The 23376-nt window shown below is 44.4% G+C and overlaps 1 protein-coding gene across 1 annotated transcript in view; it reads right to left on the reverse strand.

Moving 5' to 3' along the window:
- Nucleotides 1-23376, reverse strand: part of polr1c (RNA polymerase I and III subunit C) — a 151715-nt gene that overhangs the window by 108435 nt on the left and 19904 nt on the right. The window lies entirely within an intron of this gene.

The following is a 23376-nucleotide window of genomic DNA, read 5'->3' on the forward strand; positions in this document are numbered from 1 at the left end:
TACAGGTATAATGATACAAAACTTGCAGTAAGCACATAATGTGTTATTGGTAATTTTAGTAATGTGCCTTGTTTCAGAAGTATAATTGCAGGGGGAAATTTGTAATTCATGCAACTAACAAGTTTGCTCAAAGCCATCAAATAATTACCTAATGAAGGGAGAATTTCCTGGTTTCCTTCTTATGTCCTTGCCACCACTTTTCCCATTATACAGTGACTATCTTATTTCCAAGTTTTTTTTAAGTAGCTGCTGATGATTCATTTAATGTTTATCCATTATAGAAATTACAATATGGAAATAGGCCATTTGGCCCCAACTAGCCCTTATCATTGTTTATCCTTTGCAGTTTTTGCCTTAACTACTAACTGGAGAACTGAATTCTAAGGTTAGTGGTTAAGACAGCCTCATGACTGCAAATAGGCTTCTTCTGTTCTAAATCTTTTACATTTAGTCTATCTCTGGGCCCTTGTTCTACATCTTTCAACTACTGGTAGAGTTGAATAGATTTTTGAATATTAAGGGAATCAAGGGATATGGGGATCGTGCAGGAATGTGGAGTGACCAGAACATCATAGAATTCTTAATTAAGATGGAAAGTAGTCCAATCTGAAACTAGGGTCCTAAATCTAAACAAAGGAAACTACAAAGGTATGAGGAGTGAGTTGCCTATGATAGATTGGGGAGCTTCATTAAAAGGCATTGATGGTGGATAGGCAATGGCTAACATTTAAGGAACGAATGCATGAATTGCAACAGTTATACATTCCTTTCTGGGGCAAAAACACAAGGATCGTAAAAGCAGCCCGACCATGGCTAACAAAAGAAATTAAGGAAAGTATCAGATCCAAAGAGGAGTCAGAAAAAGTAGCAAGTCTGAGGATTGGGAGCAGTTGAGTTCAGCAAAAAAGGACCAAGAGATTGATTAAGAGGAGAAAAAGTATGAGTTAACTTGCAAGGAACATAAAAGTGGACTGTAAAAAGATTAGTGAAGACAAATGTAGGTCCCTTAGAGTCAGAAATGGGAGAATTTATAATGGGGAACAAAGAATTGGCAGAGCAATTAAAACAAATGTTCGGTCTTCACGGAAGAGGATGCAAATAACTTCCCAGAAATGCCAGGGAACCAAGGGTCTAATAAGAAGGAGGAATTGAAGGAAATTAGTATTAGTAAAACAATAATGCTGGAAAATTAATGGGACTGAAAGCCGATAAATCCCCAGGGCCTGATAATCTGCATCCCAGAGTACTAAGAGGTAGCCATGGAAATAGTGGAAGCATTGGTTGTCATCTTCCCAAATTCTATAGATTATGGAACAGTTCCTACAGCAAATATAACCCCACTATTTATTTTAAAAAGGAGGGAGAGAAAACTGGGAACTACAGACTGGTTAGCCTAACCGTAGTAGAGAAAATGCTAGTCCTATTATAAAGGATGTGATAACAGGACACTTGGAAAATATCAATGGAATTAGACAAAGTTAACATGGATTTATGAAAGGGAAATTGTGTTTGACAAACCTACTGGAGTTTTTTGAGGATGTAACTGGTAGAATAGATAAAGGAGAACCAGTGTATTTGGCTTTTCAGAAGGCCTTTGATAAAGTCCCACAAGAGGTTAGTGTGCAAAATTAAAGCACATGGGATTGGGGTAATATACTGGCATGGATTAGACTGGAAACAGTAGGAATAAATGGGTCTTTTTCAGGGTGGCAGGCAGTGACTAGTGGGGTACTGCAGGGATCGGTGCTTGGGCCCCAGCTATTCACAGTATATATCAATGATTTGAATGAGAACCAAATGTAATATTTCCAACTTTGCTGACAACACAAAACTAGGTGGGTTTGAGTTGAGAGGAGGATGCAAAGAGGCTTCAAGGCGATTTAGACAAGTTGAGTGAGTGGGCAAATACATGGCAGATGCAGTATAACGGGGATAAATGTGAAGTTATCCACTTCGGTAGGAAAAATAAAAAGGCAGAGTATTATTTAAATAGTGATAGATTGGGAAATGTTGATGTACAAAGGGACCAGGTTGTCCTTGTACACCAGTCACTGAAAGCAAACATGCCAGTGCAACAAACAGGAAGGCAAATGGTATGTTGGCCTTCATTGCAAGAGGATTGGAGTACAGGAGCAAGGATGTTACTACAGTTATACAGGGCTTTGGTGAGACCACACCTGGAGTACTGTGTGCAGTTTTGGTCTCCTTACCTAAGAAAGGATATACTTGCCATAGAGGGAGTGCAGCGAAGGTTCACCAGACTGATTCCTGGGATGGCAGGACTCTTATGAGATTGGGTCGACTAGGCCTATATTCACTAGCGTTTAGAAGAATGAGAGGGGATCTCATTGAAACGTATACAATTCTGACAGGGCTAGACAGACTGGATGCAGGGAGAACGTTTTCCCTGGCTGGGGGGAATATAGAATGAGGGGTCACAGTCTTGATTTTGTTTGCTCCACCATTGGCTGCCTTGACATTCTTCCTAAATTGTGCCCAGAATCTGACACTATTAGGTCCAACCAGTGAATTATTAAGGTTTACCATAACTTCCTTGCTTTTGTACTCTATGCCTCTGTTTATAAAGCCATGAGTCCCATATGCTTTTTTTTACAGCTTTTAACAACTTGTTCTGCCAACTTTGTGTATGTGATATCTTGTGATTAAAACCTAGATTTCCATAAATGTTAATTTATCAATCTGAGTTTTAAAAACTGCCTTTAATATCCTGTTAACTTGTACCCCTAAAATCCCTCCGTTCTTTCACAGCACTAATTGTACTTCAATTCATAGTACAATTACTGCTGCACCCTTATTGACATTTAATCCATCTGCCACTTTATTGGTTCACTCCTCCATCTTATCAATATCCTTTTGCAGCTTCCTTTGGTAGCCTCCTAATTAATGAATTATTTCTCCTGTTTTGGTATTTGCTGAAAAATTTGACACCCAGTCCCTCCAAGAAGTTGCCTCAGAATGGAACCCTGTGGGAGGCAGCGGCGAGTGCAGTACTGGGTGGAGCCTCAGCGAGGAGTATAAGGAGCAGGAGAGAGCGAGGCCCAGACTCTCCGGCAGCGGTAGCAGCGAGGGGGAAAGAAACCCACTGAGTGACACCACAGGATAGCTGGTTGGTAAGGGTCACATCGTTTTTCTTTGCTAGTCAGTTTTGGGGCCGGTGAGTATCTTTTTTTTCCCTTTGTTGTCTTACAAACATATGAATCAGGAGTAGGAGTCGGTCCCTCGAGCCTGCTCCGCCATTCAATAAGATCTGATTACGCCACATTCCCGCCTACCCCCAATAGCCTTTTCCCCCTTGTTTATCAAGAATCTATCTACCTCAGCCGTAAAAATATTCAAAGATTCTCTTCCTCTGAAGGCAGTGGAAGCAGAGTTCCAAAGACACTCAACCCTCTGAGGAAAAAATTTCTCCTCATCTGTCTTAAATGGGCGATCCCTTTTTTTTTTTTTTAAACAGTGACCCCTAGTTCTAGATTTTCCCACAAGAGGAAATATCCCCTCCACATCCACCCTGTCGAGACCCCCCGGGATCTTATGTTTCAATCAAGTCACCTTAAACTCCAGTGGTTACAAGCCTAGCCTGTCCAACCTTTCCTCATAAGACAACCCGCCCATTCCAGGTATTAGTCTAGTAAACCTCTGAACTGCTTCCAATGCATTTACATCCTCCCTTTAACTAAGGAGACCAATACTGCACACAGTACTTCAGATGTGGTCTCACCAATGCCCTGTATAACTGAAGCATAACCTCCCTACTTTTGCATTCAATTCTCCTCGCAATAAATGATAACATTCTATTAGCTTTCCAAATTACTTGCTCTACCTGCATACTAACCTTTTGCAATTCATGCACTAGGACACCAGATCCCTCTGCAATCTCTCTCCATTTAGATAATATGCTTCTTTATTTCTGCCAAAATGGACAATTTCACATTTTCCCACATTATACTCATTTGTCAGATCTTTGCCCACTCTCTTAACCTACCTATATCCCTTTGTAGCCTCCTTAGGTCCTCCTCACAATTTACTTTCCTACCTCTGTCATCAGCAAATTTAGCAACCATACCATCGGTCCCTTCATCCAAGTCATTTATATAAATTGTAAAACGTTGAGGCCCCAGCACTGATCCCTGTGGCACACCACTTGTTACATCTTGCCAACCAGAAAATGGCCCATTTATGCCTACTCTACTACAGAAGGCAGTTGAGGCCAATTCATTAAATATATTTAAGGAGTTAGATATATTTCTTAAGGCTAAAGGGATCAAGGGATATGGGGAGAAAGTGGGGACAAGGTACTGAATTTGGATGATCAGCTATCAGTTCCTGCCATTGGGAACATCCTGCATCTAGTCTGTCTAGTCCTGTTAGAATTTTATAAGTTTCAATGAGATCCCCCCTCATTCTTCTAAACTCCAGTGAGTATAAGCCCAATCGACCCAATCTCTCCTCATACGTCATTCCTGCCATCCCAGGTATCAGTCTGGTGAATCTTTGCTGTGCTCCCTCCATGGCAAGAACATCCTTCCTCGGATAAGGTGACCAAAACTGCACACAATACTCGAGGAGTGGTCTCGCCAAGGCCTGTACAACTGCAGCAAGACATTGTTGCTCCTGTACTCTATCCTCTCGCTATGAAGGCCATCATACCATTTGCCTTCTTAACCGCCTGCTGCACCTGCATGCTTACCTTCAGCGACTGGTGCACAAGGACACCCAGGTCTCGTTGCACTTCCCCTTCTCCCAATTTATTGCCATTCAGATAATCTGCCTTCCTGTTTTTGCCACCAAAGTGGATAACCTCGCGTTTATCCACATTATACTGCATCTGCCCAATCACCCAACCTGTCCAAATCATACTGGAGTTTCTCTGCATCCTCCTCACAGCACACATACCCACCCAGCTTTGTGTTGTCTGCAAACTTGGAGATATTACATCTAGTTCCCTCGTCTTGATCATTAATATATATTGTGAACAGCTGGGGTCCTAGCACCGATCCCTGCGGTACCCCACTAGTCACTGCCTGCCAGTCTGAAAAAGACCTGTTTATTCCAACTCTTTGCTTCCTGTCTGCCAACCAGTTCTCTATCCAAGTCAGTACCTTACCCCCAATCCCATGTGCTTCAACTTTACACGCTAATCTCTTATGTGGGACCTTATCGAAAGCTTTCTGAAAGTCCAAATACAGCACATCCACTGGTTCGCCCTTATCTATTCTACCAGTTACATCCTCAAAAAATTCCAGTAGATTAGTCAAGCACGATTTACCTTTTGTAAATCCATGTTGACTTTGTCCGATCCTGTCACTGTTTTCCAAGTGCTCTGCTATTACATCTTTTATAATGGACTCCACTGATGTCTATAATTCCCCGTTTTCTCTCTACCACCTTTTTTGAATAGTGGGATTACATTAGCTATCCTCCAATCCATGGGAACTGTTCCAGACTCTAGAATTTTGGAAGATGACCAGCAATGCATCTACTATTTCTAGGGCCACTTCCTTAAGTACCCTAGGATGTATATTATCAGGCTCTGGGGATTTATCGGCCTTCAATGCCGTCAATTTCCCTAACATCATTTCCCTACAAATACTGATTCTTTCAGTTCCTCCCTCATTAGACCCTGTGTTCCCTGACATCTCTGGGATGTTATTTGTGTCCTCCTTTGTGAAGACAGAACCAAAGTATGTATTTAATTGGCCTGCCATTTTTGTTCCCCATTATAAATTCCCCTGATTCTGACTGCAAGGGACCTACGCTTGACTTCACCAATCTTTTTCGCTTCACATATCTATAGAAGCTTTTACAGTCAGTTTTTATGTTCCCTGCAAGCTTACACTCATACTCTATTTTCCCCCTCTTAATTAATCCCTTTGTCCTCCTTTGCTGAATCCTAAACTGCTCCCAATCCTCAAGTTTGCTGCTTTTTCTGGCCAATTTATATGTCCTCTCCTTGGATCTTATGCTATCTCTAATTTCCCTTGTTAGCCACAGTTGAGTCACCTTTTGTTTTATTTTTATGCCAAACAGGGATGAACAAATTCTGTAGTTCATCCATGCGATCTTTAAATGTTTGCCATTGCCTATCCACCGTCAACCCTTTAAGTAACGTTCCCCAATCCATCCTAGCCAACTCGCGCCTCATACCATCGTAGTTTCCTTTATTTAAATTCAGGACCCTAGTTTCTGAGTCAAATACTTCACTCTCCATCTTAATGAAGATCTACCCATACAGATTCCACATCATATTATGATCACTCCGCCCCAAGGGGCCTCGCACAACAAGATTGCTAATTAATCCTTTCTCATTACATAATACCCAGTCTAAGATGGCCTGATCTCTAGTTGGTTCCTTGACATATTGGTCCAGGAATTCCTCCTCCACAGTATTGTTACTAATTTGGTTCGCCCAATCTATATGTAGATTAAAGTCACCCATGATAACTGCTGTGCCCTTATTGCATGCCTTTTCTAATTTCCCGTTTAATGTCATCCCCAACCTCAGCATTACTGTTTGGGGGTCTGTATACAACTCCCACTAAAGTTTTCTGCCCCATGGTATTTCTCAGCTCTACCCATACAGATTCCACATCAGAGCTAATATCCTTCCTTACTATTGTTAATTCCTCTTTAACTAGCAATGCTACCCCACCTCCTTTTCCTTTTTTGCCTGTCTTTCCTGAATATTGAATACCCCTGGATGTTGAATTACCAGCTTTGGTCACCCTGGAGCCATGTCTCCGTAATCCCAATTATATCATATCCGTTTACATCTATTTGCGCAGCTAATTCATCCACCTTTATTACGAATGCTCCTCGCATTAAGACACAAAGCCTTCAGGCTTGTTTTTTTAACACTTAGACCTTTTAGAATTATTATTTACTGTGGCCATGTATGATTTAAACCCTTGATTTCTCTGACACTTTTTTGCTTTTCTCCTTCCTGTCTTTTGCTTCTATCCTGGCTTCCCTTTCCTCTGTCTCCCCGCATAGGTTCCTAACCCCCTGCCATTTTAGTTTAAACCCTCCGCAACAGCACTAGCAAACACTCCCCCTAGGACATCGGTCCTGGTCCTGCCCAGGTGCAAACTGTCCAGTTTGTATTGGTCCCACCTCCCCCAGAACCGTTTCCAATGTCCCAGGAATTTGAATCCCTCCCCCTTGCACCATTCCTCTAGCCACGTACTCATCTGAAATATCATTCTATTTCTACTGACTAGCACGTGGCACTGGTAGAAATCCTGAGATTACTACCTTTGGGGTCCTATATTTTAATTTACCTCCTAACTCCCTATATTCAGCTTTTAGGACCTCATCCCGGTTTTTACCTATATGCACCTCGACAACTGGCTGTTCACCCTCCCCCTCCAGAATGACCTGCAGCCGCTCTGTCAACCTGCAGCTGTGTCTCTGTAATGGCTATCGGATCGTACTTATTTATTTCTATTTGTGCTATCAGTTCATCTGTTTTGTTTTGAATGCTACGTGCATTCAGATGCAGAGCCTTTAACTCAGGGCAGAGGGTTATACTAAAAACTTTAGTTAATTAATCTAATAACTAGCGGCATAGCAGGGCAGCTCAGTCCCCGTGGAGTGCACATCCTGTGCCATGAGGGGAGTCCTGGACGCTTCTCGTGACCTGGATGACCACATGTGCGGGAAGTGTCGCCAGCTACAGCAACTCGAGCTCTGGGTTTCGGAGCTTGAGCGGCAGCTGGAGTCACTGTGGTGCATTCGCGAGGCTGAGAACTTCATGGATAGCTCATTTCTAGAGGTGGCCACCCTGCAGTTTGAGTGTGCAGGCAGATGGAAATGGGCGACTGCCAGATAGAAGGGGAAGACCAGGCAGGTAGTGCAGGAGTTCCCAGAGTGCATCGCGTTCTCCAACCAGTATCTGTTCTGAGTACTGGTGACGGCGATGGTTCCTCTGGGGAGTGCAGCCAGTGTGAAGTCCACGGCACCACGGGTGGCTCAGCTGTACGGGGGGGCGGTGGAAGAGCAGTAGTGGTAGGGGAGCAGACAGGAGTTTCCGTGGCTGTAGATGTGACTCCAGGATGGAATGTTTCATCCCTGGTGCCAGGGTCAAGGATGTCACTGAGCAGCTGCAGAGCATTCTGGGGGGAGATGGTGATCAGCCAGAGGTCGTGGTCCATATCGGTGCCATCAACATAGGCAGAAAACGGGATGAGGTCCTGCAGGAAGAGTTTAAGGAGCTAGATTAAAAAGCAGGACCTCGAAGCTAAGTCTCCGGATTACTCCCGGTGCCACATGCTAGTAAGTACAGGAATAAGAGAATAGAACAGATGAATACATGGCTGAGGAGATGGTGCAGGAGGGAGGTCTAGATTGCTGAGGCATTGGGACTGTTTCTGGGGAAGGTGGAACCTGTAGAAGCCGGATGCAGCCGGGACCAATATTCTCGCTGGGAGGTTTGCTAGTGCTGTTGGGGTGGGTTTAAATTAGCTTGGCAGGGGAATGGGCACCAGCATATAGGAGTAGAAAGGAGGAATAAGGTGCATAAAAGGGTGAGTGTGTTGGATAGTACGAGAGAAGAAAGTAGTATTAGAGGTGGAAGTTGTACCATATTAGATGGAAGCAAACTAAAAGACTACAAAAAATTCAAAAATGAGTTTAGAATGCATGTACGTAAACGCACAAAAGTTGGTGAGCTACAAGCACAATTAGCCGTGTGGCAATATGATGTGGCAATAATGGAAACGTGGCTTAAAAACGGCGAAGACTGGGCACTTAATATTCAAGGGTACAAGGTGTTCAGAAAAGATAGGGAAGGGAAAAAAGGGAGGTGGGTGGCAGTGCTGATTTAGGGAAATATTGTAGTATTGGAAAGGGAGGATGTTCTTGAGGGGTCAAGGACAGAATCCATTTGGTTAGAGTTGAGGAGCAAAAAGGGTATGATCACGCTATTGGGGGTATTCTACAGGCCTCCAAATAGTGAGAGGGAGGTAGAGGAGCAAATCTGTAGGGAAATTGCAGAGATATGCAAAAGCTTTCGAAACATAAAAGATAGGAGCAGGAGTAGGCCATTCGGCCCCTCGAGCCTGCTCCGCCATTCAATGCGATCATGGCTGATCATCCAAATTCCGTACCCTGTCCCTGCCTTCTCCCCATATCCCTTGATCCTTTAGCCTTAAGAAATATATCCAACTCTTGAATATATTTAATGAACTGGCCTCCACTGCCCTCTGTGGCAGAGAATTCCACAGGTTCACCACTCTCTGGGTGAAGAAATTCCTCCTCATTTCAGTCCTAAATGGCTTACCCCTTATCCTTAAACTATGACCCCTGGTTCTGGACTCCCCGGCCATCAGAAACATCCTTCCTGCATCTAGTCTGTTCAGGCCTGACAGAATTTTATAGGTTTCGATGAGATCCCCTCTCAATCTTCTAAACTCCAGTGAGTATAAGCCCAATTGACACAATCTCTCCTCATACGTCATTCCTGCCATCCCAGGTATCAGCCTGGTGAATCTTCGTTGCACTTCTTCCATGGCAAGAACGTCCTTCCTCGGGTAAGGCGACCAAAACTGCACACAATACTCAAGGTGTGGTCTCACCAAGGCCCTGTACAATTGTAGCAAGACATCCTTGTTCCTGTACTCGAACCCTCTTGCTACGAAGGCCAACATACCATTTGCCTTCTTAACCGCCTGCTGCACCTGCATGCTTACCTTCAGCGACTGGTGCACAAGAACACCCAGGTCTCTTTGCACTTCCCCTTCTCCCAATCTATTGCCATTCAAATAATAATCTGCCTTCCTGTTTTTGCCACCAAAGTGGATAACCTCACATTTATCCACATTATAGTGCATTTGCCATGTTTCTGCCCAATCACCCAACCTGTCCAAATCGTATTGGAGTTTCACGACATCCTCCTCACAGCATACCCTCCCACCCAGCAGGGTGTCATCTGCAAATTTGGAGATATTACATCCAATTCCTTCGTCCAGATCATTAATATATATTGTGAACAGCTGGGGTCCTAGGACCGATCCTTGCGGTACCTCACTAGTCACTGCCTGCCACTCGGAAAACAACCCGTTTATTCCAACTCTTTGCTTTCTTTCTGCCAACCAGTTCTCTATCGAAGTCAATACCTTGCCCCCAATCCCATGTGCCTTAATTTTGCACGCTAATCTGTTATGTGGGACCTTATCGAAAGCCTTCTGAAAGTCCAAATACACCACATCCACTGGTTCTCCCTTATCTATTTTACCAGTTACAACCTCAAAAAATTCCAGTAGGTTAGTCAAGTACGGTTTACCTTTTGTAAATCCATGTTGACTTTGTCCGATCCTGTCACTGCTTTCCAAGTGCTCTGGTATTACATCTTTTATAATGGACTCTAGCATTTTCCCCACTACCGATGTCAGGCTTACCGGTCTATAATTCCCCGCTTTTTCTCTGCCACCTTTTTTGAATAGTGGGGTAACATTAGCTACCCTCCAATCCATGGGTACTGTTCCAGAGTCTATCGAGTTCTGGAAGATGACCAGCAATGTATCTACTATTTCTAGGGCCACTTCCTTAAGTACCCTGGGATGTAGATTATCAGGCCCTGGGGATTTATCGGCCTTCAGTCCCATCAATTTTCCTAACCATTTCCCTACAAATACTGATTTCTTTCAGTTCCACCCTTTCATCAGACCCTATGTTCCCCGACATCTCTGGGAGGTTATTTGTGTTCTCCTTTGTGAAGACAGAGTGGTGATATTGGGGGACTTTAATTAGCCAAATATCGATTGGGATAATGCTAGGGTAAAGAGAAAGGATGGAGAGGAATTTCTGAAATGTGTTCAGGAGAATTTCCTTGATCAGTAAGTTCTTGGCCCAACTAGGAAGGAGGCATTGCTGGATCTGGTGCTGGGGAATGAGGTGGGCCAGGTCGACCAAGTGTCTGTGGGAGAACACTTGGGTACGAGTGGTTATGGTAGTATAAGGTTCAGATTAGCAATGGAGAGGAGCAAGGAACAATTGAGTGGAACTTCTAAACTGGAATAGGGCTAACTTCAATGGGATGCGAAAGGATCTCGCCAGGGTAAAATGGAACCAAAGACTGACAGGAAAAACTGTAATGGAACAATGGGTGATCTTTAAGGAGATGTTCCAAGTACAGGCTAGGTACATTCCAACAAGAGGGAAGGGTAAGGGAACCAAAGCAAGGGCTCCTTGGATAATGAGGGAGTTTGAGAAGATGATGAAACAAAAAGAGGATGTATGATGCATGTCGGGTGAATTCTTCAAGGGAGAACCAGACCAAATACAATAAGTTGAGAGGGGAAGTGAAGATGAAAATAAGATTGGCAAAGAGAGCATGAGCGTAGAATGGCGGTTAACATAAAAGGAACCCAAAAATCATCATCTGGCATGTAAACAGTAAGTGGGTAGTAAGAGGTGGGATATCACAATATATATTAATGATCTAGACAAGGAAACTAGATGTAATATATCCACGTTTGCAGACGACACAAAGCTGGGTGAGCGTGTGTGCAGTGAGGAGGATGCAGAGAAACTCCAGTATGATTTGGACAGGTTGGGTGATATGGCAGATGCTGTATAATGTGGATAAATGCGAGGTTATCCACTTTGATGGCAAAAACAGGAATAATTATCTGAATGGCAATCGATTGGGAGAAGGGGAAGTGCAACGAGACCTGGGTGTCCTTGTACACCAGTCGCTGAAGGTAAGCATGCAGCTGCAGCAGGCGGTTAAGAAGGCAAATGGTATGTTGGCCTTCCTAGCGAGAGGATTAGAGTACAGGAGCAAGGATGTCTTGTTGCAGTTGTACAGGGCCTTGGTGAGACCGCACCTTGAGTATTGTGTGCAGTTTTGGTCGCCTTATCTGAGGAAGGATGTTCTTGCCATGGAGAGAGTGCAGCGAAGATTCACCAGACTGATACCTGGGATGGCAGGAATGACGTATGAGGAGAGATTGGGTCGATTGGGCTTATATTCGCTGGAGTTTAGAAGAATGAGGGGATCTCATTGAAACTTATAAAATTCTAACAGGACTAGATGCAGGAAGGATGTTCCCGATGGCAGGGGAGTCCAGAACCAGGGGTCACAGTCTAAAGATAAGGGGTAAGCCATTTAGGACAGAGATGAGGAGGAATTTCTTCACCCAGAGAGTGGTGAACCTGTGGCATTCTCTACCACAGAAGGCAGTTGAGGTCAATTCATTAAATATATATATTAAGGCTCAAGGGATATGGGGAGAAAGCATGGACAGGGTACTGAATTTGGATGATCAGCCATGATCTCATTAAATGGCAGAGCAGGCTCGCGGGGCCGAATGGCCTACTCCTGCTATCTTCTATGTTTCTATGGGGCCCTATTAGGGACAAAGAAGGTGATATATGCTTAGAGGTGCAGGGCAAGGCTAGAATACTCAGAGTACTTTATCGGTGTTTACTAAGGAGGTTGGATGCTGACAAAATATAGGTAGACGTGGAAAAGGTAGAAGCAATGGAAGATGTGAAAATTGATACAGGATGTACTAGAAAGGCTGGGTTAACATTTTTTTTCATTTATGGGATGTGGATGTCACTGGCAAGGCCAGCGTTTATTGCCCATCCCTAATTTCCCTTCAGAAGGTGGTGGTGTGCCACCTTCTTGAACCGCTGCAGTCCGAGTGGTGAAGGTACTACCACAGTGCTGTTAGGGAGGGGGTTCCAGGATTTTGACCCAGCGACGATGAAGGATCAGTGATATATTTCCAAGTCAGGATGGTGTGTAATTTGGAGGTGATGGTGTTACCATGCGCCTGCTGCCCTTGTCCTTCTAGGTGGAAGAGGTTACTGGTTTGGGAGGTGCTGCTGAAGAAGCCTTGGTGAGTTGCTGCAGTGCATCTTGTAGATGGTACACACTGCAGCCACAGTATGCTGGTGGTGGAGGGAGTGAATGTTTAAGGTGGTGGATGGGGTGCCAATCAAGCGGGCTGCTTTGTCCTGGATGGTGTCGAGCTTCTTGAGTGTTGTTGGAGCTGCACTCATCCAGGCAAGTAGAGTGTATTCCATCACACTCCTTACTTGTGCCTTGTAGATGGTGGAAAGGCTTTGGGGAGTCAGAAGGTGAAACACTGCAGAATACCCAGCCTCTGATCTGCCCTTGTAGACGCAGTATTTATGTGGGTGGTCCAGTTAAGTTTCTGGTCAATGATAGCCCCCAGGATGTTGATGGTGAGGGATTTGGTGATGGTAATGCTGTTGAATGTCAAGGGGCGGTGGTTAGACACTCGCTTGTGGAGATAGTCATTGCCTGGCACTTGTGTGGCACGAATGTTACTTGCCACTTATCAGACCAGGCCTGAATGTCATCCAGGACTTGCTGCATTCGGGCATGGACTGCTTCATTATCTAAGGAGTTGCGAATGGAACTGAACACTGCAATCATCAGCGAACATCCCCACTTCTGACCTTATAATGAAGGCAAGGTCATTGATGAAGCACCTGAAGATGGTTGGGCCTAGGACACTGCCCTGAGGAACTCCTGCAGCAATGTCCTGGGGCTGTGATGATTGACCGCCAACAACTACAACCATCTTCCTTTGTGCAAGGTATGACTCCAGCCAGTGGAGAGTTTTCCCCCTGATTCCCATTGACTTCAATTTTACTAGGGCTCCTTGATGTCAAGGGCAGTCACTCTCACCTCTGGAATTTAGCTCGTGTCCATGTTTGGACCAAGGCTGTAATGAGGTCTGGAGCTGAGTGGTCCTGACAGAATCCAAACTGGGCATCAGTAAGCAGGTTATTAGTGAGTAAGTGCTGCTTGATAGCACTGTCAACGACACTGTCCATCACTTTACTGATGATTGAGAGTAGACTTATGGGGTGGTAATTGGCCGGATTGTATTTGTCCTGCTTTTTGTGGACAGGACATACCTGGGCAGTTTTCCACATTGTTAGGTAGATGCCAGTGTTACAGCTGTACTGCAACAGCTTGGCTAGAGTCGTGGCTAGTTCTGGAGCACAAGTCTTCAGCACCATAGCCGGGATGTTGTTGGGGCCCATAGCCTTTGTTGTATCCAGTGCGATCAGCCGTTTCTTGTTATCAGTGGAATGAATCGAATTGGCTGAAGTCTGGCTTCTGTGATGGTGGGGACCTTAGGAGGAGGCCGATATACATCATCCACTCAGCACTTCTGGCTGAAGATGGTTGCAAACGCTTCAGCCTTGTCTTTCGCACTTGTGTGCTGGGCTCCGCCATCATTGCGGATGGGGATATTCATGGAGCCTCCTTCTCCCGTTAGCTGTTTAACTGTCCACCACCATTCACGACTGGATGTGGCAGAACTGCAGAGCTTAGCTGTCTGTAGCATGCTGCTTCCACTGTAGTATGTAGTCCTGTGCTGCAGCTTCCCCAGGTTGGCACCTCATTTTTAGGTACACCTGGTGCTGCTCTTGGCATACTCTTCTGCACTCCTCATTAAACCAGGGTTGGTCCCCTGGCTTGATGGTAATGGTAGAGTGAGGGGTATGCCGGGCCATGAGGTTCCAGATTGTGGTGAAGTACAATGCTGCTGCTGATGGCCCACAGTGCCTCATGGATGCCCACTGGAATATACTCATTTTATACAGAAAGAGGTAACTTCATAAACATGTGTACAAGTTTACTGAGCAGATCAGGTCTTTACTTCCATCCCAAACTGCTCCATGATGTTGCTAATAGGGAAGTCGTGCACGCATCCGGGAGCATTTCATTGAAATCTATAGGGGACTGTGACTTAAAGACTGGCTTTAGCCAATCTAGATGTGTCTTATCTCTGGAAAATTCACTATTGGTTGCAAATGCTAACAGTTGCCAAGTACTCCAGCTAAACTTTCCCTTCCCTTGAAAGAAGTGGGCCATGGAGATGGGTTCAAGCTCAACGTGAGCAGAGAGTAATTTGAAACTTGACCTGAGCCCTATAATTCGAGTGACTGGTTCCTATACGAATGTATATGTAGCAGTAGTGACCCTTTTTATCAGAATTGGTGTTGCTCAGGTGTGTAGTGCAGCTTGCATTTTCAGCATTATTTCCTTGATACAAGTAATCACAATGAAGTTTTTCTTTTTTAAATGTTTTGTACATTCTGTTGTGCATGTTCAGCAGACTTCAGTATGCTCATTACCACAATTGCTTCACTTGGATCTTTTGAGTTGGGTTTGCAGTCCAAACCTAAGAAGAATTTAGAACAAACTCTTGGTGCTTGATCACATCCTCAGGCCATCTGAGTGTTTCACAATGGAATAATTTCTTCCTCGGAAGAAGGATTCTACAGAGTATGCTCCCGGATGCATACACGACTCCCTATTCGCAACATAATGGAGCAGTTTGGGATGGAAGTAAAGACCTGATCTGCTCGGTGAGCTTGTACATATGTTTATGAAGTTACCTCTTTCTGTATAAAATGAGTGTATATTCCAGTGGGCTGATAAATCCCCAGGGCCTGATAATCTACATCCTAGGGTACTTAAGGAAGTGGCCCTAGAAATAGTAGATGCATTGCTGGTCATCTTCCAAAATTCTATAGACTCTTGAACAGTTCCCATGGATTGGAGGGTAGCTAATGTTACCCCACTGTTCAAAAAAAGGTGGTAGAGAGAAAACTGAATTAGACTGTTAAGCCTGACATCGGTAGTGGGGAAAATGCTAGAGTCCATTATAAAAGATGTAATAGCAGAGCACTTGGGAAGCAGTGACAGGATCGGACAAAGTCAACATGGATTTACAAAAGGTGAATCGTGCTTGACTAATCTACTGGAATTTTTTGAGGATGTAACTGGTAAAATAGATAAGGGAGAACCAGCGGATGTGGTGTATTTGGACTTTCAGAAGGCTTTCGATAAGGTCCCGCATAAGAGATTGGCGTGTAAAGTTAAAGCACGTGGGATTGGGGGCAAGGTACTGACTTGGATAGAGAACTGGTTGGCAGACAGGAAGCAAAGAGTTGGAATAAACTGATCTTCTTCCGACTGGCAGGCAGTGACTAGTGGAGTACCGCAGGGATCGGTCCTTGGACTCCAGCTATTCACAAGATATATTAATGATCTAGACGCGGGAACTAGATGTAATATCTCCAAGTTTGCAGACGACACAAAGCTGGGTGGGTGTGTGTGCTGTGAGGAGGATGCAGAGAAACTCCAGTATGATTTGGACAGGTTGGGTGATTGGGCAGATGCAGTATAATGTGGATAAATGCGAAGTTATCCACTTTGGTGGCAAAAACAGGAAGGCAGATTATTATCTGAATGGCAATAGATTAGGAGAAGTGGAAGTGCAACAAAACCTGGGTGTCCTTGTGCACCAGCCGCTGAAGGTAAGCATGCAGGTGCAGCAGGCGGTTAAGAAGGCAAATGGTATGTTGGCCTTCATAGCGAGAGGGTTCAAGTACAGGAAGAAGGATGTCTTGCTGCAGTTGTACAGGCCTTGGTGAGACCACACCTCGAGTATTGTGTGCAGTTTTGGTCGCCTTATCTGAGGAAGGATGTTCTTGCCATGGAGGGAGTGCAGCGAAGATTCACCAGACTGATACCTGGGATGGCAGGAATGACGTATGAGGAGAGATTGGGTCGATTGGGCTTATACTCGCTGGAGTTTAGAAGAATGAGAGGGGATCTCATTGAAACACTTAACATTCTAACAGGACTAGACAGACTAGATGCAGGAAGGATGTTCCCGATGGTCGGGGAGTCCAGAACCAGGGGTCACAGTCTAAGGATAAGGGGTAAGCCATTTAGGACAGAGATGAGGAATTTCTTCACCCAGTGGTGAACCTGTGGAATTCTCTATCTCAGAAGGCAGTTGAGGCCAATTCATTAAATATATTCAAGAAGGAGTTAGATATATTGCTTCAGGCTAAGGGGATCAAGGGATATGGGGAGAAGGCAGGGACAGGGTACTGAGTTTGGATGATCGGCCATGATCGCATTGAATGACGGGGCAGGCTCGAGGGGCCAAATGGCCTACTCCTATCTTCTATGTTTCTATGAAAAGGCGGCAGAAGATCTACCACCATTGAGGGGGGAAAGGGATTGAGGGATAAAGGAAAAAAGGAAGACTGAATTTATATAGCGCCTTTCATGACCATCGGTAGTCCCAAAGCGCTTTACAGCCAATTAAGTACTTTTTTGAAGTGTTGTCATTGTTGTAATGTTGGCAACGCAGCACAGAAAGCTCCCACAAACTGCAGTGTGATATTGACTAGATCATTTTTTAGTGATGTTGATTGAGGGATAAATATTGGCTAGGAAACTGGGGAAGTAGTGGCATAGGCTCTCTTATGTCCACCTGAGAGCAGTCTTGGTTTAACATCTCAGCCAAAAGACAGCACCTCTGACAGTGCAGCGCTCCCTCAGTACTGCACTGGAGTGTAAGCATAGATTCTTTTGTGCTCAAGTCTCTGGAGTGGGACTATGAACCCACAATCTTCTGACTGAGGCAAGAGTGCTAGCAACTGAGTCAGGGCTGATACGGATGTACAGAAGGCCAGACTGGATTCAATTGTGTGGGAGGGGAGGTAAGGCTGGAGCAGCTTAATCATAGAATCATAGAAGTTTACGGCACAGAAGGAGGCCATTCGGCTCATCGTGTCTGTGCCGGCTGAAAAAGAGCTATCCAGCCGAATCCCACTTTCCAGCTCTTGGTCCATAGCTTTGTAGGTGATTAAAAGAAGTTTGCAGATGGGATGCGGCAAGACTGGTTTTCTATCATCAGAATGATGGTGGAAAAAATTAAGCCCTTTTTGTCTAGTCTTAGCTTTGTAGCAGTTGTCACAAAAGCTTGAGGGAGGAGCTCTGTATAATTTGCATACTGTGATTTGTTGAAAGACTATGCTCTTTGATATATATTAATGACATGGATTTGGGTATACATGGCATAATTTCAAAGTTTGCAGCTGACACGAAATGTGGAAATGTAGTATACAGTGAGGAGGATAGGAACAGACTTCAGGAAGACAGACAGACTGGTAGATGCAATTTAACGCAGAGAAGTGTGAAGTGATACATTTTGGTAGGATGAGTGAAGTGAGGCAATATAAACTAAATGGTACCATTTTAAAGGGGGTGCAGGAACAGAGACATTGTGTGCATGTACACAAATCTTTTAAGGTGGCAGGACGGGAGAAGTTGACAACGCTGTTTTAAAATAAGCAGAGGGATCCTTGGCTTTACAAACAGGCATAGAGTACAAAAGCAAGGAAGTTATGCTAAACTTTTATAAAACACTGGTTAGGCCCCAGCTGGAGTACTTGGTCCAATTCTGGGCACCACATTTTAGGAAGGATGTCAAGGCCTTAGAGAGGGTGCAGAGGAGATTTACCAGAATAGTACTAACGATGCAGGACTTGTTGTGTGGAGAGACTAGAGAAGCTGGGGTTGTTCTCAAACCACTGAAGTGAGTCCTGCATGGTGTGTTGCCTCCCTGGTGCCAAGGAAAAGGACATCTGAGGGTGCAGAACATTTTTTTGGGGGGAAGGGGAACAGCCAGAAGTTGTGGTGCATGTGGGAACCAATGACCTATGAAGGAAAAGGGTTGAGGTCCTCTAGTCAGAGTTTCAGGAGCTAGGGAGTATAGGAATAGTAGGATAAGACAAGTTAATGCGTAGCTAGAGAAATGGCGCATAAGGGAGGAATCAGATTTCTGGGGCATTGGGACCAGTTCTGGGGGAGGAGATGCCTGTTCAAGGTGGACAGGTTGCACCTCAAGCTGGGACCAATGTCCTCGTGGGAAGGTTAACTGGTGCTGAGAGGGAGGGTTTAAACTAATTTGGCAGGAAGATGGGCACCAGGATGAAACATAAGAGAAATAAGGTGTACAGAGGACTGGGAGAGACAAATAGTACGAGAGTACAGAATAGTTCAAAAATAGGAGGTGTCTCAAACACCAGGTAGTTATGCTAAACCTTTATAGAACAGTAGTTTGGCACCAGCTGGAGTATTGTGTCGAATTCTGAGAGCCACGCGTTAGGAAGGACATGAAGGCTTTGGCGAGGGTACAGAAGAGATTTGCTGGAATGGTCCCAGGGATGAAGGATTACAGTTACATGGATAGACTGGAGGAGCTGGGATTGTTCTCCTTGGAGCAGAGGTTTAAGGGAGATTTGCTTGAGGTGTTTAAAGTCATGAAGGGTTTAGATAGAGTAACTAAAGAGAAACTGTTTCCAATGGCTGAAGGATCGTGACCAGAGGGCACAGATTTAAGGTGATTGGCGACAAGAGGAAAATCATTTTTGGTTAGGATTTGGAATGCACTTCCAGGTAGGGTGGTGGATACAGATTCAAAAGGGAATTGGATAAATACTTGAAGGAGAAAAAACTGCAGGGATATGGGGAAAGGGTGGGGGGACGGGACTAACTATTGCTCTTCGAAAGAGTCAGTGCAGACTCCATCGGCCAAATGGCGGCCTCCTGTGCTGTACTATTCTATGATTATTTTTTTTGGATCCTAATCGCCCCCATCCTTCCTTTGACTACTCTTTTACTATTTATGTCTTTATAAAAAGTCTTTTGGGTTCCCTTTTATTTTAGCTGCTAATCTATTCATACTCACTCTGCCCATCTTATTCCCTTTTTTTTTAAAGTATCTGTACTAGGCCATCTCACCATATAATATGTAGACCTTTGTCAGAATAGACTAACTCCAGATGCAACTGATCTAGAATGCCGTGCCTAAAAGGATGGAGGAAGCTGATTGAATAGTGAAGGGAATGAATATATGTGCCTCTATATATGAAGAAACGGATCCCGTATATAAAGTGGAACTGATGGTTGAATAATTAGGTTGTAATATCAGATGCTGATGCCCTGCACTATCCCCAGTTCTGAGAGTCAGTGATAAATATCTCCTTTAGCTTCTTGCAAGTTATAATAAAGAAAGCCTTGCATTTATATAGTGCCTTTCATGACCTCAGGGCGTCCCAAAGTGTTTACAGCCAATTAAGTACTTTTGAAGTGTAGTCACTGTTGGATGTAATGTAGGAAAAGCGGCAGCCAATTTGCGCACAGCAAGGTCCCACAAACAGCAATGTGATCTGTTTTTTTGTGATTTGAGAGGTAACTATTGGCCAGGACACCAGGGAGAACGCCTCTGCTCTTCAAAATGGTGCCACCTGAGGGGGCCGACACAGCCTCGGTTTTAATGTCTCATCCGAAAGACGGCACCTCTGACAGTGCAGCACTCCCTCAGTACTGCGCTGGAGTGTCAGCCTAGATATGTGCTCCAGTCTCTGGAGTACGACTTGAACCCACAACCTTTTGACACAGACACGCGTGCTAGTGGTTATGAAGGAATTTAGGGCTGGATGGAATGATTTTTGTTAAAATAATCTGCCATTACATCATACCCTGTTTAATTTTTCCAGATCCTTATAAATTCTGCCACCTTCTCTTGCTCTAGTTATATGGCCATGTAGCACAAGGTCCATGGATGCTAAGGTTGGGGGGAAGGGGGATAAAATAGACTTGAGTGCTGGGGTTATCTATATCCAATGATTGGTGCAGGAACTGATAATTGGGGGCCTTTTAACTCCCTTCACTTTTTGAGTTTATGAAAAACCCCATGAAGCATTTACTTTCCACAGAAATCACAGTATTTACTAGCTCTATTCAAGGTGCCAGAGTCAAATTAATTTTTACCATGTGGAGCAGTGACTTAACATTTTGAATATTTGGGATATTTTGAAAACTTAACAAAGATAAACTATCTACACACACTATTAAAAATCTTCCATAGGATGTGCACGTCCTGTTCACAAACCTTACTTCCTATCACAGAATTTACAGCACAGAAACAGGCCATTCGGCCCAACTGGACTGTGCAGGTGTTTATCCTCTACACGAGCCTCCTCCTAACCCTACCAACACATCCTTCTGTTCCATTCTCCCTCATGTACTTATCTAGCTTCCTCTTAAATGCATCTATGCTCTCATCTTTTGCATTGGTTGTCATCTTCCAAAATTCCATAGATTCTAGAACGGTTCCCATGGATTGGAAGGTACCAAATGTAACCCCACTATTCAAGAAAGGAGGGAGAGAAAACAGGAACTACAGCCCAGTTAGCCTAACATTGGTAGTAGGGAAAATACTAGAATCTATTATTAAGAACGTAACATGGCACTTAGAAAATAATAATGGGATTGGGCAAAGTCAACATGGATTTATGAAAAGGAAATCATGTTTGACAAATCTGTTTTGAGGTTGTAACCAGCAGAATAGATAAGGGGAGAACCAGTGGATGTGGTGTATTTGGATTTTCAGAAGGTATTTGATAAGGTGCCACACAAGAGGTTATTAAACAAAACTGGGGCTCATGGGATTGGGGGTAATATACTAGCATGGATTGGTTAATGGACAGAAAACAGTAGGAATAAACGGGTTATTTTTGGGTTGGTAGGCTGTAACTAGTGGGGTACCGCAAGGATCAGTGCTTGGGCCTCAGCTATTCACAATCTACATCAATGATTTGGATGAGGGGACCAAATGTCATATATCCAAGTTTGCTGATGATACAAAGCTGGGTGGGAATGTAAGTTGAGGAGGATGCAAGGAGGCTTCGAGGGGATATAGACAGGCTAAGTGAGTGGACAAGAACATGGTAAATGGAATATAATGTGGAGAAATGTGAAATTATCCACTTTGGTAGGAAAAATAGAAAAGCAGAGTATTTTTAAATGGTGAGATTGGGAAATGTTGGTGTTCAGAGGGACCTGTGTGTCCTTGTACACATCACTGAAAGTTAACATGCAGGTACAGCAAGCAATTAGGAAAGCAAATGGTATGTTGGCCTTTATTAAAAGAGGCTTTGAGTTTTACAATAAAGACGTCTTACTGCAATTATATCGGGCCCTGGTGAGATGACTCCTGCCCCTATTTATGTTCTTTGCCTTAATGACACCATGTGGTAGCAAGTGACACAACGAAGGAGTGATGTCAGAATTCAAAGGTGTCGCTGGCACAAGGGAGCCGAGAGGTATTTGTGATAAGTTTTATTTTGTTCTGTGTTCAGTATATTTCTGCTAAGTAGTTCCTAGCCTATCTAATAGAGGGAGGTGCTGATTGGTGGGTAGCTGTTGAGTGTTTCTTAAGTTTATTTCTGCTAAATTACCTCCATAGTCTGGTAAATAGAGGCATGGTAGGGCAGCTCAGTCCCGTGATTTGCACATCCTGTGCCATGTGGGAAATCCTGGATGCTTCTTGTGGCCTGGACGGCCACATGTACAGGAAGTGTCGCCAACTGCAGCAACTCGAGCTCCGGGTTTCGGAGCTTGAGCGGCAGCTGGAATCACTACAGTGCATCCTCGAGGCTGAGAAATACTTGGAAAGCACGTTTCTAGAAGTGGTCACCCTGCAGCCTCAGACTGTGCAGGCAGAGAGGGAATGGGTGACCACCAGACAGAGAAACTTGGAAGATAGGAGCAGGAGTAGGCCATTTGGCCCCTCGAGCTTGCTCCGCTATTTAATGAGATCATGGCTGATAATCCAAATTCAGTACCCGGTCCCTGCTTTCTCCTCATATCCCTTGATCCCTTTAGCCTTAAGAAATATATCTAACTCCTTCTTGAATATATTTAATGAATTGGCCTCAACTGCCTTCTGTGGTAGACCATTTCACAGGTTCACCACTCTCTGGGTGAAGAAATTCCTCCTCATCTCTGTCCTAAATGGCCTACCCTTTATCCTTAGACTGTGACCCCTGGTTCTGGACTCCCCTGCCATCGGGAACATCCTTCCTGCATCTAGTCTGTCTAGTCCTGTTAGAATGAGGGGATCTCATTGAAACTTATAAAATTCTAATAAACTCCAGTGAGTATAAGCCCAATCGACCCAATCTCTCCTCATACGTCATTCCTGCCATCTCCGGTATCAGTCTGGTGAATCTTCACTGCACTCCCTCCATGGCAAGAACATCCTTCCTCAGATAAGGTGACCAAAAATGCACACAATACTCAAGGTGTGGTCTCACCACGGCCCTGAACAACTGCAGCAAGACATCTTTGCTCCTGTACTCGAACCCTCTCGCTACCATTGCCAACATACCATTTGCCGCCTTAACCGCCTGCTGCACCTGCATGCTTACCTTCAGCGACTGGTGCACAAGGACACCCAGGTCTCGTTGCACTTCCCCTTCTCCCAATCTATTGCCGTTCAGAAGATAATCTGCCTTCCTGTTTTTGCCACCAAAGTGGATAACCTCATTTATCCACATTTTACTGCATCTGCCCAATCACCCAACCTGTCCAAATCATACTGGAGTTTCTCGGCATCCTCACAGCACACGCCCACCCAGCTTTGTGTCGTCTGCAAACTTGGAGATATTACATCTAGTTCCTGCGTCTAGATCATTAATATATCTTGTGAA

The sequence above is a fragment of the Somniosus microcephalus genome, chromosome 9, assembly GCF_052327205.1.
Source record: "Somniosus microcephalus isolate GS21.2 chromosome 9, FLI_Smic_1.0, whole genome shotgun sequence".
NCBI lineage: Eukaryota > Metazoa > Chordata > Chondrichthyes > Squaliformes > Somniosidae > Somniosus > Somniosus microcephalus.